This window comes from Gossypium raimondii, chromosome 11 (genome assembly GCF_025698545.1).
Source record: "Gossypium raimondii isolate GPD5lz chromosome 11, ASM2569854v1, whole genome shotgun sequence".
Taxonomy (NCBI): Eukaryota; Viridiplantae; Streptophyta; class Magnoliopsida; order Malvales; family Malvaceae; genus Gossypium; species Gossypium raimondii.
This window is the reverse complement of record NC_068575.1, coordinates 2,353,440-2,374,708: the sequence shown is the minus strand read 5'-3', so window position 1 is coordinate 2,374,708 and position 21,269 is coordinate 2,353,440. Positions and strand designations below refer to the sequence as shown.

General features: G+C 31.6%; 1 pseudogene; it reads right to left on the bottom strand.

The window, feature by feature from the left end:
* Nucleotides 1-9,487: 9,487 nt before the first annotated feature.
* Nucleotides 9,488-11,783, bottom strand: LOC128034863 (UPF0481 protein At3g47200-like; annotated as a pseudogene).
* Between the last annotated feature and the right edge of the window lie 9,486 nt (nt 11,784-21,269).

The window sequence follows — 21,269 nt, the reverse complement described above, 5'->3', positions numbered from 1 at the left end:
AATTGAGAATAATATTATGGAACCTAAATACTCAACACTACTCAAAACCTTCGCCTTTAACCAAGAAACTAAGACCCTATCTGAGGGAGAATTTTATATCTACAACACTTCCTAAATTTCATTAGCTTAATAATAGCTATTCAAATATATTTTTCATTTTATTACTGACTTTAATATTTAAATTATCATTATATTACATGATTTATTCCAAATATTTACATATAGTAATTGCATTTGTAATTCTACCTAACTATGAAAAATCTCAAATTTGCAACATGTTATTCACATGCCAACCAACCAATATATTATTCCTACCAACCAATTTATCATTCACATTCCAACTTTCTAAATCCATCAAATATTTCATATTCATGTACTAACAAAGATCATGCCAAGAACCCACATGCAAAGTCATTATGTACCACATTTAACTCAATCGGACTTTTACACAACTAAAGATTACTCCAAACGTTTATATGCATGTCACAATCCTTCACTCAAAATGATAAAAAAAAAAAACTATCAAATTGACGATAAAATAGTTTAAGCTTCGACCGATCCAACCGACGTGTTCTAGCATATAATATGTTTAGTAAGCTCATATGGAAACTAAAACTTACCTAGATCAATTGAACATAAAAAATTACTCAATAAGCTATCGAATTAATTTTTCCCTGACACTTATATACATATAGTACATCTAATAAAATTTCTGTTAAAGAAAAGCAATTTGACTCTTTTTCTGAAAAGTTAATAATTAAATTTAGCTCAAATAAAAAAAAGAATAAAAGTCAAATTGATAAAAAATATAAATATTAAAATTAAATTTATCATTATATCTTTTTAAGTAATTATTTGTGGTGAGCCATCATGTCTGACGATGATTTTTAAATACTGTATTAATTATATATAGCACATCATATTTCACTATAATTTCTAAAGACTTTTTAAACATGGGGTTAATTGTTTATGGCCCATTGCCCATGTTGCTTTTATTAAATTTTGGGTGAACTTCTCATTTTGGTCAAAAAAAAATTGTATTCTCAGTATAAAACAAAAAACTAATCTTTAATGTTTATGGCCAAACCCCACCTCTCCTATCCTATAATAATGGTTCTTGGCTTCTTCTATCCTACACCTCAATTATTTGGATTAGATTGAAAACAATTGACACTTGATTTGATTGTGAAATAAAGTTAAATTTTAAATTTATAATATTTAACTTGAGTGTGAATGAATTTTTGACTTAATTGAAAATTTAAAATTTTAAGTTCGAGTCGTATTTAATTATGTGTGTATATAGTGTATAAATTTTGTTCAAATTTATTTTGATTTAATTTTCATACTATATATTCTTAATTAAATTGAATATATTTTGATTATCAATTTAATCCGACGTTGTAACGATGGATTAAAATTATAGTTAATTATATATTGAAACTAAATAATTAGTTTAAGGAATTAAAAGATATTATTATATTTTATAAAATTTGAATAGATTCATAATTAATTCGAGATTAAAAAATGGGAGAAGAAAAGCTAAAACCAAACCTTTTTTACGGTTGGAACTAAACCCCATGCGGTGTGGAAAATTGCAAGTTTCCAGAATATACCTACACTTACTAATTATAATAAATATCTTTTACTTAGTAATAATAAATAATAAATATATATTTACTAATTAAATATAAATATTACAAATGTACATATATTTTGTTTACAATTGTACAATATCATCACCATCCATTTGGCAAATTTGATTTGTTCATATAATGTTAATTTATAACTAATATAAATTACCGTATAATAAAATAATTATGTACATTATAATTTAATAATAATTAAACAATAAAAATCTTAGATTTTTATCAACATTTGCCGCCTCATTCATGGTGAATGGTATATCTCCCATTTTGGTCCCCCTTTCTTTTTATTAATTCTTTTTCCTAATTTCTCCTAATTAAGCTAAATTCACTTAATTAAATCCTAATTAAACACACAACTAGCCTCACAAATATTCTTAATAAAACATTTACAAACTCGGTTTACTAAGACAGAAGCCCTATAACTCACTTTTTCGGTGCCCGTGAATTTTGGGCCATTACACATTCTTCCGTGGACGACATTTTTAGGCTGAGCGGTTCGAAGTAATTACCAAGGTGATTTTGTAAACTGTTTTTGGCTAAGTGAGTGATGTTGGTGAAAAGGTGGCAAAATGGCTACAATGTTTCTATAGCTTATATAATGAACATATGGAAAATATTTTTGTGTAATATCAAATTTAGCCCCTAATATTTATAATTTTACCAATTTGATTCTTATTCTTTTTAGTTAAATTTAATTCTCTATCTTTTGAAAGTGTCAAATTTGACTACTGATCTTTTAGAAAAATCCTGGTAATCATCTCTTCTTTCTAAACCCGTCTTTCCTGATCAATTAACTGATCCACTGTTAGGACTAATTCGTTAATAGGATCAGTATTAACCTTGCTGCCAAACTTTTGTGGCAACCAATGATCATGCCAAATGGATATCCTCTCTCCTGTACCTACTCTCCATCCTATCCGTTGCTCCAACAAACCCCTAGCCGCATATATACTTTGCCACGAATACGAAGGGTAAGATCCAAGTCTAGCTTCCAAAAACTTGAATGAGGATAGTATCTTGCTTTAAAAATTCTAGCTAACAACGAGTCTGATTTGGTGATTAACCGTCATCCTTGTTTAGCTAATAAAGCGATATTAAATTCCCCATATCGCGAAAGTTTAGACCCCCATTCTCTTTAGCATGACATAAATCAGTCCAGCAAGTCCAGTGCAAACCACGCCTATTACCTCCCTTTCCCCACCAAAACCGATTCATAATCTTTTCCATTTCAGCACACAATGACTTTGGAAACAAAAAACAAGACATTGAAAAAATCGGTATGGCCTGTAACACTGCTTTGATGAAGACATCTTTGCCCCCTTGAGACAACATTCAACTCCTCCACCCATCAACTCTTGTTCTCAGCCTATCACACAATCTTTGGAAAGCCTCCTTCTTCTTCCTCCCCACCATTGTAGGTAGATCCAAATACTTTTCCATGCTCGTTACGGACTTAACACCCAAATAATTTCTCAACAGCTCTCTAGTTTCTTCAGAACAATTAGAACTAAAGAAAATTTGAGATTTGTCCAAATTAATCTTCTAACCTGATGCTTTCTCATAGTCATCAAGAAATCCCTTCATTATCCTACAACCATCCTCATTTGCTTCTCCAAAGATAATGCTATCATCCGCGAAAAACAAATGAGTTACCCTCGGCCTCCTCGACAAACACGCGTGCCTTGAATAAGACCATCCCTCTTGGCTAGTTTAAGTAATGTTGAAAAACCTTTAGTACAAATAAGAAAAAATAGGGACTCAATGGATCCCTTTGTCTAAGTCCCCGTTCCGGTTGAAAAGGCTCACTCAAACTTTCATTAATCGTAACAGCATAAGAGACCGAAGAAATATAATGATTTATCAACTCCACCCATTTATCATCAAACCCCATACTCCTCATCATACCTGTGACAAATCCCCACTCAACTCTGTCGTATGGTTTACTCATATCAAGCTTTAAAGCAAAAAAAAAACCCTTCTTCCCTTTCCTTCTTTTCTTAAAAGTGTGTAGGATTTCATAAGCCGTAAGGACATTATCCGTAATAAGCCGACCAGGGACAAACGCTCCTTGAGCTTTATCAATACAACCATATAACACTCTCTTAAATCTGTTAGCGATGGCTTTCGCTATAATTTTATAAAGCACCGTACATAAGCTTATGGGCTAAAAATCTGTCATATAATCTGGCGTTGGGACTTTGGGGATTAAAACAATCGTTGTAAAATTAACCTCATTCAGCTGTTGTTCTCTATTAAGTACTCTAAGGCAAAAGTTTGTAACATCCTTACCTACAATCGCCCAAAATCTTTGAAGAAACACTGCATGGAAGCCATCAAAACCGGAGCTTTATTTCCCCCATCTCCTTAACCACCCTCCTAACTTCATCATCTCGGAAAGTGTCCAGCAACATCCTGTTCATCTCAATTGTTATCGTTTTTTGTACCCCTTCAAAAATTTTTTGAGCTCCTCCACTTCCCTCACTCGCAAACAGTCCTTTAAAATAACTGGTTACAATTCGCATAAGATCTTCATCCGTATCTTTAATGGACCAATTTTGATCCTTCAGCCTAGCGATCTTATTTTTATGATCTCTTCTTGAGGCAAGATTGTAGAAAAAACTAGTGTTCCGATCCCCATACCTTAACCAATTCGATCTATCCCTTTGCTCCTAATAGAGCTCTTCCTTATTGATCTCGAGATTCAGTTCTAATTTAGTCTTAATCATAGCCTCGATAATGTCATTTGAAGGATCTTCCTCAGACAATTTATTTAACTGGTCTGACAGCTTCTTCATATTCGCACTCCTCTCATTCTTTAAATGGCTAGCCCATCTTCGTAGCCCATCACCCATCAGTGTTAATCTTTCAGGCACTGACACATTTTTATTGGAGTCCCACAAAGATCTAACCTGCTCATGACAAGAATCTTCTAACAACCAAGCAGTTTCAAAACGAAATAAACACCCTGAATTTGAAGAATTACCATTGCTTGTCGAAAATTCCATATCCAACAACAAAGGACAATGATCAGAAGTTGAATTATCAATGTGAAAGAGCCGGTAGAACGGAAACATCTCAATCCAACCCAAATTAGCCACTCCCCTATCAAGCCACTCTCTTATATTATTTGCCTCAAAATTCCCCTTTCCCACGTGTACCATCAGCCGCAATACCCTATATCCACCAGCTCACAATCTTCCAAAGCTGATCGAAAAGCCTCTATTTGCCTTGCTTCCCTCAATCGACCTCTTTGTTTTTTAGAACTAAATAAAATCTCATTAAAATCCCTATAACAACCCAAGGCAATTCATTGTTCGTGCTCAGCCGCTTTAGCAAGTCTCAAGAAAAATCCCTCCACCGACAATCCGGAATACCGTAGAACCTTGTTAGTCTCCACTTTGTCGCCCCATCACTATTAACAATAACTGCATCTATCTGATTCCCCGAAAAACTTGAGATGGTAACATCCACGAACTATACCAACTCAAAGAAAGACCCCCTCGTGATCCTTGAGCTAAAATATCCACCCTATTCGCAAAACCAAATTTCCTTCTTATCCTTTCCATTCTCGATTTCTCTACTTTTGTCTCCATAAAAAAACAAACTTGGGGACAGTACTTTTTCAGCACATGTCCGAACAGACCGTGGGTTCCCCAGCCCACGGATGTTCCAACTTAATATTTTCATAATGCCCGTTTGGTTGATTTGATTAACATCTTCCTTTAAACCATTTCTCACATCATATCATCGGTGGTGGAGGTATTTTGAATATTATTGGGTCTAGGCCTCTTTTTCCCCTCTCCTCCAATAATGGGTCGATCCTCTTCAATAGACCCAACTTCCATTAACACCAACTCCTCATTCACAATTTGTTTTGACTTTCCATATAAATTCAGCCCCAAATTCGCTCCATTATTCCTCATTAGATTTAATTCCCCAAATTCTTTCCTTATTTACCTTCATCATTTTTAGAAATTCCCTGATACCCTCCCCAAATTTCAGTTGGTTCCCTTAACCAAATACTGCCTGTCGTCGCCGCCCTACGTGGAGGAGCTTTGAGCGAGATATCCTACTCAAGAGGAAGCTTCTTTCTCCCTATCACAATTCGTATAGGACAACAATTCTCACTATGTCCGAGCTTGCCACACAGAAAATAAAATGTTGACAACCTTTCATATTTGAAATTAGGAAAGAACTCTTTTTTTTGCCATAATAAGTTTCTTTCTTCTCTTTAGACTTTGCCGGATATCAACTTTAACTCTAATCTGCATATAATTTCTTAGTCCCGCCATAATCGCTTTGACATCGTACTCCACAAAAGCTCCAATAAAATCTCCAAACTGTTTAGCAATAGCTTCCGTAAAGAAACCAGGTGGCAGATTATAAATTTGAACCCAGAACTCTGTATATAATAAATCCACTTCCAAGGGATCTTTGCCTTGTTTTAAGTGATGAAAAATAAGTAAATGGTTGTTAAAAGCCCAAGGAGTGCCCTTCACTACCCTATCAAAATCCATTTCACAATAAAAATTTAAATATAGCACATCATGTTTGACGATGATTTTTAAATACTGTATTAATTGTATATAGCACATCATGTTTGAAAATAATTTCTAAAGACTTTTAAACATCGCGTTAATTGTTTATGGCCCATTGCCCATGTTGCTTTTATTAAATTTTGGGTAAACTTCAAGTTAATCATTTCATTTTGGTCAAAAAAATTGCATGGGATGAGAGTCTCAGTATAAAACAAAAACTAATCTTTAATGTTTATGGCCAAACCCCACCCCACCTCTCCTATCCTATACTTCATCTATAATAATGGTTCTTGGCTTCTTCTATCCTACACCTCAATTATTTGGATTAGATTGAAAAACAATTGACACTTGATTTGATTGTGAAATAAAGTTACATTTTAAATTTATAATTGTAATACCCGATTTTGGCCCGGGTAAAAGGCCTAAAATATAAATGGGTCTGCAAGACCCAAAATGAACAGAGGCCCAAATACAGAGGCCCAAAACGGATGAAAAAACCCTAGGGTTTCTAAGGATTAACAGCCCCGCAACCATGTCCTCCACGCAAATGGGATCTTCGCAATTTTCACCTGCAATCACAAGAAAGGAAAGAAAATCAAATCAAATCAAGCAGATTTCTTTTATTATTTCTTTATTTCATTCGGCTATAAAATAGCCATTGCAATACTGTAACAGGGATCCCGATTTGAAATAAATAAGAAAAACATAATTATTTGTGCAGCAAAACACAGTTAGTTCAATATTCGAAAGAGCAAAAATCGTTCCAAGGTTGACAGTTATTTTTTATTTTTGTTAATCTACAGTTATTTCATTTTATGTTGTTATCTATATGCTACAAAAATAAATAGAAAGAAAAGGAAAGAATCGACTTGAGTGTTACCCAGAACCGTCGTGAACAGTCAGAAATCGAAAGGTTTCTCGGTGATTGGAGGTTCTTACAGCAGTGCTTTGTGGGTTTCGGGTCAAGATCTGGGTTTAGGGGCTTCAAAGGGACAGAACAGGAGGTGTTCTCCTTTTTTGGCCACCGCATACGACGGTACCGCCGTCAGAGATCGGCGGCCGGCGCGTGGCTGATTACCAGCCGATGGCCGTACTGGATGCCGGAGAGCGGGGAGGGGAGAGCCTTTTAGAGGATTTTTTTGTTTTTTTTAAAGGAATGAGAAAATGAAATTTTTTAAGGTTTTTTTGGCTTAAATAGCCTAGTGAAACGGTGCCGTTTCACCAGGCCTCCCCAGATGCCAAAACGACGTCGTTTTGTGGAGGCCAACCCGACTCTGACCCGACCCGGCCTAGGATCCGCGTGTTTTATACGGAATGTACATATTGGGAATTCAACACGTTGTGTCCTAACGTATTGGATGTGACGCATTGATTTCTCGAAATGAAGATTTTTTCTAAAAAATAATAAAGGAAATATTCTGAGTTTGGGATTTTGGAGGAATTGTGCCCTAACGTATTGGGCCGCGATTTCTTAAATCTTGAATAAATGGATATTCTTTTAAATTTTTATTACACGAGTATTTTGGCCTAATTCATTTTTGAGGAAATTAGAATGTCGTGCCCTAACGCATTGGGTGTGGCATTTTCTTTTTCTGAAATGATAAGGGTCTTAATACGTAACGTTTTTAAATTTTTGCTAAGGATTATATATTTTCAAATTTTCGACATTAAGACATTAATTAATTAACTAGGTGCCAATTTTTGGGCATTATGAGGGTGCTAATCCTTCCTCATACGTAACTGACTCCCGAATCCGTTTTTCTGAAACTCGTAGACCAAAGCTATTTTTTAGGTGATCCAATCACACCTTAATAAAAGATTGGTGGCGACTCCAAATTTTTTTTTTAAGTCGACAACTAATTTTTGTTGTTTTTCAAAAAAAAAAATAGTTTCAACAATAATATTTAACTTGAGTGTGAATGAATTTTTGACTTAATTGAAAATTGAAAATTTTAAGTTCGAGTCTTATTTAATTATGTGTGTATATCATGTATAAATTTTGTTCAAATTTATTTTGATTTAATTCACATACAATATATTCTTAATTAAATTCGGAATATATTTATTATCAATTTAACCATACATTGTAACGATGGATTAAAATTATAGTTAATTATATATTGAAACTAAATAATTAGTTTAAGGAATTAAAAGATATTATTATATTTTATAAAATTTGAATATATTAATAATTAATTCGAGATTAAAAAATGGGAGAAGAAAAAGCTAAAACCAAACCTTTTTTACGGTTGGAACTAAACCCCATGCGGTGTGGAAAATTGCAAGTTTCCAGAATACCTACACTTACTAATTATAATAAATATCTTTTACTTATTTATCTAATAAATATCTTTTACACAGTAGTAATAAATAATAAATATATATTTAGTAATTAAATATAAGTATTACAAATGTACATATATTTTGTTTACAATTGTACAATATCATCACCATCCATTTGGCAAATTTGATTTGTTCATATAATATAATATTTTAATTTATAACTAATATAAATTACCATATAATAAAATAATTATATACATTATAATTTAATAATAATTAAACAATAAAAATCTTAGATTTTTTATCAACATTTGCCGCCTCATTTATGGTGAATGGTATATCTCCCATTTTGGTCCCCCTTTCTTTTTATTAATTCTTTTTCCTAATTTCTCCTAATTAAGCTAAATTCACTTAATTAAATCCTAATTAAACACACAACTAGCCTCACAAATATTCTTAATAAAACATTTACAAACTCGGTTTACTCAGACAGAAGTCCTATAACTCACTTTTTCGGTGCCCGTGAATTTTGGGCCTACACATTCTTCCGTGGACGACATTTTTAGGCTGAGCGGTTCGAAGTAATTACCAAGGTGATTTTGTAAACTGTTTTTGGCTAAGTGAGTGATGTTGGTGAAAAGGTGGCAAAATGGCTACAATGTTTCTATAGCTTATATATAATGAACATACAGAAAATATTTTTGTGTAATATCAAATTTAACCCTTAATATTTATAATTTTACCAATTTGATTCTTATTCTTTTTAGTTAAATTTAATTCTCTACCTTTTGAAAGTGTCAAATTTTCTTGGCTGGAAGCTCACTGCATTGAAGCCAAAATCAAAACAAACTTTTGATGGTTTAATTGTTTTTGAGCCCTTCAATTTCAGGTGCTATGAGAAATGGATTACAACCTCATCTTGTCGTTATCCCAAAATCAAAACAAGCAACTCTTGGTTGAAAGTTGAAACCAAGGGCCAAGTCAAAATTGTTTTAGGATGAGTCCAAAATGAATAATGAATTTGAAGGTTCAAAATAAAATTTTATTAATATATAAATTTATAATTTCATAAATTTTAAAAGGATTAAATGATAAATTTACTAATTTAAGAAGACAATAGGGATGGTCAAATATTCTAATTGAACCTATCTGCGATCGGATCGGGATGGATTTTTTTAATTAAAAAAATTAAATAGATTGAATCGAAATTCTAGGAGTTACAAAATTCTCATAAGAGTTTACAAAAAGTACACTTACTTTGGTTGATGTATGGTATAATAAGCCTGCAAAGCACCGATAAAAAGTGCACCAATGGCACCCACAAATGCGAAAAACGTCCAACGAGTCCTAAAAAAAGTACGGTAAACTTGAGCTGGATATCTAATCCACATATTGTTATGATGATCATGTATTTGCAGTTTAACATGTCTGTAAATCATCAGACTAGGAACCAAATCCATGTTCATCTTCTTGATAAGCCACTTCTTTATCACTCCCAAATCCATGGTATAGTATGCCTGCGTCTCTCAGTTCCTTAACATCTTCGGCTTCATCGATCAATGAATCAAGGAAACCCATATATGAAGTGACGGTGAAATTGTTGTAGAAATCCGGACACATTTCGTAAGCTATTAAGTTCATGGTTGAATCATCGACGGTGAGAGGCGGTAACCGTAATTTTCCGACGAAGAAGTAATGGTTGAAACTGATGTCAGTTAAACAACTTGTTTCGCTTGCTTCTAACCATATCCCGGCGTTTTTAAGCTCTTTTACGTTACGAAACGGGTGTGAATGGTGCGGTTTTATTCTTGTATGGTTTCTGCGATTTGTGAAGGATATGCAAAACCTAGAATGCCATGGTTTTTCTTTTTTGAAAAGGAGTCTTACTCGTAGTAGATGCAATAAGTGAATTGGCTCTTTATTTTTTTCTTGCAGCTGCTGCCACCATTCACTAGAGCAAAATCTGTGTTAGTCGGGAGCAAGCTAAAATTAAGGTTTTCAATGGTTGAATCAAATCATTATTATTTAATAAAAAATTATTTAAATTATTAAATTACATTTTAATCCTTTTAAAATTATTAAATTATAAATTTATATACAATAAAATTATATTTTGACTCCTCAAAATGAATAAAAATTGTTTAAACACTTTTAAAAATGATGACATCATAAATTAATGCAAAAAAAAATCTAAGAATTAAACCAAACTTGTCGATCGGCCTAATTAAACAGAGAATCAAGCAAGGTACTAATCCAGAATAATAAATTAAATCCATTGAATCTAATCATCAAATCGATTTTTTTATATTTTTAATATATCTTTAATATTTTAAAATTTTATATAATTGAATCGAATAAACTAATCAACCAAAAATGAGACTCTAATGGATTCTATCACCTATATATGTAGTTGTAAAAATCCTTTTAACATTTATAAACTCCACAAATTGATTCATTTATAAATTCCTTAAATTACCTGTCCTGCTGATGTGATTGTGGGTCTTTAACAGTGCCGTTGATGAACCTTATGATTGCCTCCATGAATTTTGTGCCATCCTTCGATCTTGTAAGCAATTCAAGAACACGAAAAGGTAATTGGTTTTCCAACAAGAACAGATCCGAGTACACAAATGTTAGCAATTCGTTTTTAATAGAAAATTCGTTCGACGTACGACAATGATCTTGGCCGTAAAGCATATAAACTGCTTGTAAAATTGCGCAGCCGTCAACGAAGAACATCCAAGCCAGTTTCTCGTTATCGTTGCTATAGTTCTCTAATCCCTTTGGATCATAGCATTTCTTTAAGCCATCGATCTCTGTCTTCATGTTGTTGTACAAGGTATCCTTATCGACGCCAATTTTTTTAACGAAAAGTGCTGCTAATTTGAGCTTGAGCTTCTCGGATTTATGGAGGGTGGCATCATAGTGGTAGAATGGGCCGATTGAGATCACTTTCGGCTTGAAATACTTACTGAAATCTTCGTGACGACCAAGGGTTGATGGGACTCTTTGTATCAATGGTTTGGCACCGAGGTCGATTTCGTCGCCGTCGAAAGCTTCGTCTAATGACCGGAGATTCACTACTTCGCCAACGCTGAGAGGGACGTCCATATCAATGCTCACGGAATCGTTGTTGTCGGTGATTGTTTGATCAGTGGAAACTGCTCCGACGGCGCCGCCTCCTTCCTCCGTGGAAGACATTTTCAGGCTGAGCGGTTGGAAGTAATAAAGAAGGTGATTTTGTAAACTGCTTTTGGCTGAGTGAGTGATGTTGGAGAAAAGGTGGCAAAGTGGATAAGATGATGACAAATATTTTATAGCTTACATGATAAACATATATGGGAAATACTTAAGGTGTAATTCAAATTTACCCTTAGTGTTTATATTTTTACTATAATTTTAATTTTTTAATTAAATTTATTTCTCTTTTGAAAGAGTCAATGATAAAAAAAGAAAAGAAAAGTTAAATTAATGTTTTTTAACAAAAATAGTAACAAATATTAAAATTGTGAATAACATTATAGAACTTAAATACTCAACGCAACTCAAGAAACTAATGGTGGGTCTGGATGGGCAGTGCGGTGCGGTGCGTTTAGCCTACTTTTTGTCTCATGCTACAGTGTTGCTACAGTATCTAATCTCACCGCCACCACTGTTTTTACACTAACCACAGGTAAACGCACCGTCCATCCAAACTCACCCTAAGACCCTATCAAAGGGAGAATTTTATATCTACAACACTTCCTAAATTTCATTAGCTTAATAATAGCTATTCAATTTTTTTTTCATTTTTTTACTTAAATTATATTTACTTACTTTATATTAGATAAATTATTCCAAATATTTAATATTTTACATATAATAATTGCATTTGTTATTCTACCTAACTCATGAAAAATCTCAATTTTGCAACATCACATGCCAACCAACCAATTTATTATTCACATTCCAACTTTCTAAATGCATCAAATATTTCATATTCATGTACTAACAAAGATCATGCCAAGAACCCACATGCAAAGTCATTGTATAGTACCACATTTTAACTCAACAAGATTTTTACACAACCAAAGGCTACAAACGTTTATATGCAAGTCACAATCCTTCACTGAAAATGATAAAAAAAAAACTACCAAATTGACGATAAAATAATTTAAGCTTCAAATGATCCAAGCGACGTGTTCTACAAGATAACAACCTAAAAGAAAAAAAGAAACAATGAGATACGCATATAATATGTTTAGTAAACTCATATGAAAAGTAAAACTTACCTAGATCAATTGAACATAAAAAATTACTCAATAAGCTATCGAATTAATTTTTCCTTAGCACTTATATATATATAGTACATGTAACAACATTTCAAGTCAAAAGTGTTAGATACAATGTTGAATCATAATCCTGTCAACATTTAAAACATAATCACATAGCAATCTATATACCAAATTTCATCAATACCAGTTCATTTTCAATTCAAGACTTAATTCCATTTCCAACCATTTAATCATCCTCTGATGGAACTACAGTAAAAAAGACCTAGGTACATGGGAATATTTTGCGGACACTGTAACGAACTTACTCACAAAAGTTGACTTTATATTGGAATTGTTCACACAAGTTAACTTTGTAATTTATATAATGTAAAATTTAAGATTTTTATATTATGTAAATCAAAGCTTAATATTGCATAACTAATTAGTTTTGAGTTTTCAAAATAATATGGCTTTATAAAGATATTAAGGATAGGAAAATTGTGGTGGAAAGGGGGTCAATTTCTCCTAAACAGGTGGAGAGCTGGAGAAGGATAAGAGAAGGAAGATGGTTGATGTGAAGGCTAAGAGTAATTGTTAAAGGTTGCTAACAGGGAGGATCCCTTTCTCATGAAGATGATTTTTAAACACCGTGTTAATTGTTTATGGGCCATCATGTTTGACGATAATTTTTAAATACTGTGTTAATTGTATATAGCACATCATGTTTGACAATAAATTTTAAAGACTTTTAAACGTCGCATTAATTGTTTATGGCCCATTGCCCATGTTGCTTTTATTAAAATTTGGGTAAACTATAAGTTAATCACTTAATTTTTATAAAATTTCATTTTGGTCTCAGGATAAAACAAAAATTAGGATAAATGTAATGTTGAAATGAATATAGTGGGAATCTTTAATGTTTATGGCCAAACCCCACCTCTCCTATCCTATACTTCATCTATCATAATGATTCTTGGCTTCTTCTACAATTGCCTTCACAAAATGAAGCTGACATTTGAGGTTGTCCTTCATTTACTTTTGTTTTCTTCCTATGATATAAATGCAAGTAGAATATAAATTATACATTTGTAATTAGATTGAAAAATAATTGACACTTGATTTGATTGTGAAAGAAGTTTTAGTTTAATGAAATGAATGAGTTAAATTTTAAATTTATAATATTTAACTTGAGTGTGAATGAATTTTGACTTAATTGAAAATTGAAAATTTTATAAATTTTGTTCAAATTTATTTTGATTTAATTCTCATATTGTATATTCTTAATTAAATTCGGAATATATCAATTTAGTCATACATTGTAACGATGGATTCGAATTATAGTTAATTATATATTGAAACTAAAATCTTAGATTTTTATCAACATTTGCCGCCTCATTTATGGTGAATGGTATATTTCCATTTGGTCCCCTTTCTTTTATTAATCTATAATTCTACTTCTACCCCCATTCAATTTAGCCCTTTTTCCTAATTTCTCTTAATTAAGCTAAATTCACTTAATTAAAGCCTAATTAAACACACAACTAGCCTCACAAATATTCTTAATAAATACTTACGAACTCGGTTCACTAAGACGGAGGCCCTATAACTCACTTTTCTAGTGCCCGTGAATTTTGGATCATTACACCTTCTTCTGTGGACGACATTTTTAGGCTGAGCGGTTCGAAGTAATTAACAAGGTGATTTTGTAAACTGTTTTTGGCTGAGTGAGTGATGTTGGTGAAAAGGTGGCAAAATGGCTACAATGTTTCTATAGCTTATAAAATGAACATACGGAAAATCTTTAATTAAGATTTAAATGTATAAAAGTATAAATTATAATAGTAAAATTGTACTTTAATCTTATAAATCGCAATACTTTAATTTAGTTATTTAAAAAATTAGAAATATATTAGTTAATATAATGATAAAATTACGTTTTAACTTTATCAAAATTTATAACTTAATTTCAATCCAAATTCTTACTTCACCCTTATTTCCGCACTAATAAAAGTTATAATCTGTGTTAAATATCGGATTAGTATATGGATGATATTAAAATATATATAAAATATAAAATCTCTAAAAGCTTAATCAACACACATTCAGGTGTACGCTTTTATTAAACTTTGATTTTTTAGTACGAGATTATCTGGATTCTTTAAAATAATGTTATGGATAAGTTTTTGTTTAATGTATTGGTTGGTTTTTTTTTTTCTTTTAGATTTGATGAATGATAGATTTTTGTTTGTGAAGTTTATCTATGAATATTTATATAATTATTAATAATTTTATATTTAAAATTTATTTAATATTTTAAAATTTTATCGATAATTTTGAAAGGATATATAAAAACAAATCGATATTGATATGTATCAATTTCTGTAGAAAAACGGTGCGTCCATCAGTGCAATACTAACTACCTTGGATAAGAAAACATTTAATCCTTAAATTTGGCAACTTTTCTCAACTTAGTCATTAAACTTTTTTTTTATCTACACTAGTCTTCTAACTTGACAACTTTTCTAAATTTTGATGCATGTGATGACATCGCATTCTGATTTTGTATCATAGGGGTGTTCGAATTTCGATTAAAATTGAATTAACTGACCGAACCAATCTAATTCAGTTAATCAGTCAGTTAATCAATCTAGTTCTATCAGAAGTCGGTTAAAAGTTTTTTGGAATTTCGGTTAACGGTTAATTCGATTCGAAATTAGGTAATTAACTGAATTACCCAAACTTAATAAATTAGACTTGTAGGCTAGGAAGCACAGACACGGCTCATCCCTCCTCGTACCGGTATCGTACGTGTGTCCGACACAGACACTCGACGGACATGCCTAGATACGTATGGAACAAGCTGGAATATGCCAAAAAAAATATTTTTTTTATTGCCATATCTTGCTGTATCCGTGTCCTTATTTTCTAAAAATTACCATGTTGCTGTGTCTGTATCATGTCGTACCCGTATTGCGTGTCTGTATCCATGCTCCATAGCTTGTAGGTAAGGGCCGAACAAAGAATCCAGTAAGGCACTAGTCTAGAATAAGGAGTTAGACCAATTGAATCGAGTTAATGAATTGATTTTCTTTATATTTTTAATATATCTTTAATATTTTTAAAATTTTATATGATTTAACCGAGTGGTTAATCAATAAAAATTGAGAGTCTAATAGATTTAAAAAAAAAAAAACCTTTTTAACATATATAAACTCCAAAAAAATATTCTTTTTTAAATTCCTTAAATTACCTGTCCTGCTGATGTGATTCTGGCTTTTTAACAGTATTGTTGGTGAACCCTACGGTTGCCTCCATGAACTTTTTGTCATCGTTCGATCTTGTAAGCAATTCAAGAACACGAAAAGGTAATTGGTTTTCCAACAAGAACAGATCCGAGTACTCAAATGTCAGCAGTTCGTTTTTAATAGACAATTCGTTCGACATATGCTCATAATCTTGGCCATCAACATCATCATTACCGTAACGATATAAACTGCTTGTAAAATTGTGCAGCCGTCAACGAGGAACATCCAAGCCAGATTCTCGTTATCGTTGGTATACTTATCTAATTCCTTTGGATCATAGCATTTCTTCAAGTCATCGATCTCTGTCTTAATGTTGTTGTACAAGGTTCCCCTATCGACGCCAATGTTTTTGACGAAAAGTGTTGTTAATTTGCACTTGAGCTTCTTGGATTCATGGAGGGTGGGATCAGCGTGGTGAGTGGACCGATTGAGATCACTTTCGGCTTGAAATACTTCCTGAAATCTTCGTGACGGCCAAGGGTTGATGGGAGTCTTCGTATCAATGGTTTGGCTTTGGGGTCGAGTTGTTTGCCGTCGAAAGCTTCGTCTAATGACCGGAGATTCTCTAATTCGCCATTGCTGAGAGTGAGCTCCGTACCCGGCATTGGAATGATCGTCTCTTGGGGATTGTTGGTGGTGGTGTTTTTGGTGATTGTTTGATCAGTGGAAACTGCTCCGCCGGGAGCTCCGACGGCGCGGCCTCCTTTCTCCGTGGACGACATTTTCAGGCTGAGCGGTTCGAAAAAAGGTGATTTGGGAAACTGTTTTTGGCTGAATGAGTGATGTTGGAAAAAAGGTGGCAAAATGGCTACGATGACGACAAGTGTTTCTATAGCTTATATAATAAACGTATGGAAAATATTTTGGTGTAATATTAAATTTAACCCTTAATATTTATATTTTTTTAATTTGATTCTTATTCTTTTTAATTAAATTTAATTCTCTATCTTTTGAAAGAGCCAAATTTGATTACCAATCTTTTAGAAAAGAGTTGAATTAATATTTTTTAATGAAAACAGTGATTAAAATATTAAATTTGTAAACATGACAACTCATATGGTAATCCATGTGTACATATTTTTTATTTTTTATTTTTAAATAATTTGTTGACGTGTGACATATAAGAAAAGCAGTGTTATGTTAGCACGAAGTGCACATGGATTGCCACACGAGTTGTAACACCAACACCGTTAAAAATTTAATATTTTAGTTAATATTTTTGTTAAAGAAAAACAATTTAACTCTTTTTTGAAAGGTTAATGACTAAATTTAGCTCAAATAATAATAATAAAAGAACAGAGGCCAATTTGGCAGAAAAATGTAAATATCGAGGACTAAAGGCCAATTTGATAGAAAAATGTAAATATCGAGGACTAAATTTATCATTATGTCATTCTTTTTAAGGTTAACTTATATGAATACAATATAAGTTCAAGTACAAATATATGTATGGATTAATCTAGAAAGAACTAGACAAAATCCACACATGATATACGCATATGATGAGAGTAAAACTCACACATCACAATTAAGAATAATATTATAAAACCTAAATACTCAGAGACTTAAAACCTTCGCATTAACCAAAAGTGAAGACCCCATCATATGGAGAATTTTATATCTACATACGACAATATTTCTCGGATTTCATACGCTTAATACTAGCTCTTCAAATATATTCATTTTTCATTTTATTACTTAAAAGTTATTTTGATTTACTTTATATTGATTTCAATCATATTGATCCGTAGATATTGTTTCAATAAGAAATCGAATTTTTTTTTAAAATGAGATGATTTTGTTGTGGGTTTTTAAAATAGTGTTACGGATAACTTTTTGTTTAATGTTTTGGTTGGCTTTTTTTTCTTTTTTCGAATTTTTGAATGATGAATTTTGCATGTAAAGATTATTGATGAATATTTATATTTATTTAATTTCATTCATTTAATGTTTTTAAATCTTTTTATATATTAAATATTTTAGAAATTTATCGATAATTTGAAAAGATATACAAAAACAGGCCAAGACTAATATGTATCCGTTTTGTAAAAAAATGTGCGTCCATTAGTGTAGTACTAACTACCTTAGATAAAAAACTGTTTAGTCCTTAAATTTGGTAACTTTCCTCAACTTAGCACTTAAGCTTTTATTTTATCTACATTAGTCTTCTAACTTTGACAGCTTTTCTCAATTTCGATGCATGTGATGACACAACACTATGATATTGAGATGCTATCATCTAAAAATTATATTTTTAATAAAAATTAGGTGTTAACATGGGAGAAACATTATTATAATAACCAAAAATGAGAAAAGTTGTCAATTTTCATGATTGATGTGGACAGTGGTGAAGATAAGGGGCTGGTAGGGGCAGAAAATTTTTTTTCATTTACGTCCTTTTATAATTTATAAAATTTTAAATTAGTAGTGGTAAAATTATATTTTGTCACCCAAAAATGAAAAAAATTAATTTAATCCTTTAAAATGATAAAGTTATAGACTATTAAAATGGTAAAATTACATTTTTATTATCATAAAAATATACAACTTAATTCCGGCCCCTCCCAAAAAAAATTTTGGCTTCGCCCCTGAATGTGGACCAAAAAAGAAAGTCTAGAGACCAAATTGAAAAATTTTGTCAAATTTAAGGATTAAATGTTGTCTTATTATTTTATTTAACAAAAAGTGTGCTATATACACCAAAGTCTCGTAATTGAATAATAAAATTTCGATGTTTTAAGTAAATCTTGAATTTAAATCTTATGAATAAAGAAAATAATACTAAATAAATTTTACTATCTACTTACGAATTCAACTCAATTTCAAATTTAACTACCAAATATCAAAGCTCTTATAAAAAAAGGTATTGTAAACTTTGTTGTAGTGTATTTTATTTTGATCCAAAATAGTGAAAAGGAAATGCATCCTAAATTTATTCAAACCAAATTATTAACTTTAAGTGTAAATTGGGTAAGTGTAACATAATTGTTCTCTTTTTTTTTTAATTTAGTCCTTTTCCTAAATACAACATATATTTTATAATAGATAATTGAATTAATTAAACCATCAGTTCATCGTTCAGTTCAACCTAATGACGGAACGTAAGAGGAGATTCCTTCAAAATTTTAGAAAATTATCACTAAATTCTTCAAAATAATTTACATTTTACTTTTTACTTAGGACTCCTAATTTTTAAAAATCCTAATTAAGCCTCGCAAAAAGTGTTGAAATTTTCAAAATTTCAAAACTTCTCGTTAATTTTTTAAAAATTTTGATTAAGCCTCTTAAATTTTATTTTTTAAAAAATCTCATTAAACACTAAAATTAATTTAAATAGATTGAATCGAAAATCCAGAATTACAAAATTCTCATAAATAACCAGAGTTTACAATGAGAATAGTAAACAACAATTACTTTGGTTGATGTATGGTATAATAAGTCTGCAAAGCAGCAATAAAAAGCCAGCAATGGCACCCACAAAAGCGAAAAACGTCCAACGAGTCCTAAAATAAGCATGATAAGCTTGAGCTAGATATTGAATCCACATATTCTTACAATGATTATGTATTTTCTGTTTAACATAACTGTAACTAGGAACCAAATCAGTGTTCATATTCTTGATAAGCTTAGCCACTTCTTCATCACTCCTCAATCTATTGTATAGTATACCGGCGTCTCTCAGTTCCTTAACATCTTCGACTTCATCGATCAATGAATCAAGGACACCCAAATATGAAGTGACGGTGAAATCGTTTTTGAAATCCAGACACATTTCGTAAGCTATTAAGTTCATGGTTGAATCATCGACGGTGATCGGCGGAAACCATAATTTCCCGACAAAGAACACATGGTTGAAATTTATGTCGGTTAAACAACTTGCTTCGCTTGCTTTTAACCATATCCCGGCCTTTTTAAGCTCTTTTACGTTACGAAAGGTGTGTGAATGGTGCAGTTTTGTTCTTGTTTGGCTGCTGCGATTTAACGTGCACATGAAACGAGTGCAAAACCTATAATGCCGCCATGGTTTTTCTTTTTTTCCTTTTTTGAAAAGAAGTCTTTCTCGTAGTAGATTCAATAGGTGAATTCGCTGCTCTTCTTTTTGCTGCAGCCACCATTCACTAGAGTAAAAACTGTGTTAGTCGGAAGCCAAGCTACAATTTCTTTTCTTTATTTTATTTTATTTGGAATTGTAAATTTTTATCAAAACTAAAATTAAGGTTTTTAAAATGGATAGTAAAACCAGTCAAAACATCTATTTATAAGTTTAATTTATCCGATCAATTCATCCAATTTGATTAAATAAATTATTTCAAATTTCAATTCGATTGTCCGGCTTAATTAATTTATTTTCCCGATTCAACCTGTTCATATAGGTTCCCAAATCAATTAGTCTAATAACTTTCTTTGGACTGATACCTCAATTAAATTCCAATCCAATCCGATTCAAACAACTTTAGCTAAAATACAATTTTTATTATTGTATTAATGCAAAAATTTTACCATTTTTAAAGATATAATTTTTCCTTTTTGAAAAGGTGGATTTGAACTCATAATTTGTTGGCTTAAGCGTCTAAAATCCCTCGTTTGAAAAAGCAATTAAACCTTCTTCTTCTTTTTTCATTCATTTGGGTGCTTGAACTTTTAAAATAAATCAAAAAGGTCCTTAAACCTTTTTTTAAATAAAAAAAGCAATTAAGCCTCTACTTTTTTTTGCACACAATTGGGTACTTTGACTTTCAAAATGCATCAAAAAGACCCTCAAATTTTTTCAAAAAAAAAAGTTAAGCCCCTGCTTTTTATTAAAAATTAGAAAAAATTTATAAAAAGTTAAAATTAATAAAAGCTATAAATCTTGTCGAAACCGATTTTTTGAAAAAAACAAAATTTTTAGGTTGTCGACTTAAAAAAAAGAAAATTGGGAGTCGCCACCAATCTTTTATTGAGGTGTGATTGGATCACCTAAAACGACTTTGGTTTACGAATTTTAGAAAAACGGGTTCGGAAGTCGGTTACGTATGAGGAAGGATTAGCACCCTCATTACGCCCAAAAATTGGTACCTAGTTAATTAATTAATGTCTTAAGGTCAAAAATTTTAAAAATATAATCTTTAAAAACTTAAAACGTTGCATATTAAGACCCTTTTCAATTCAGAGAAGCAAAAATGCCACACTCAATACGTTAGGGCACAACATTCTAATTTCCCCCAAAATGAATTAGGTCAGAATATTTATACAATAAAACTT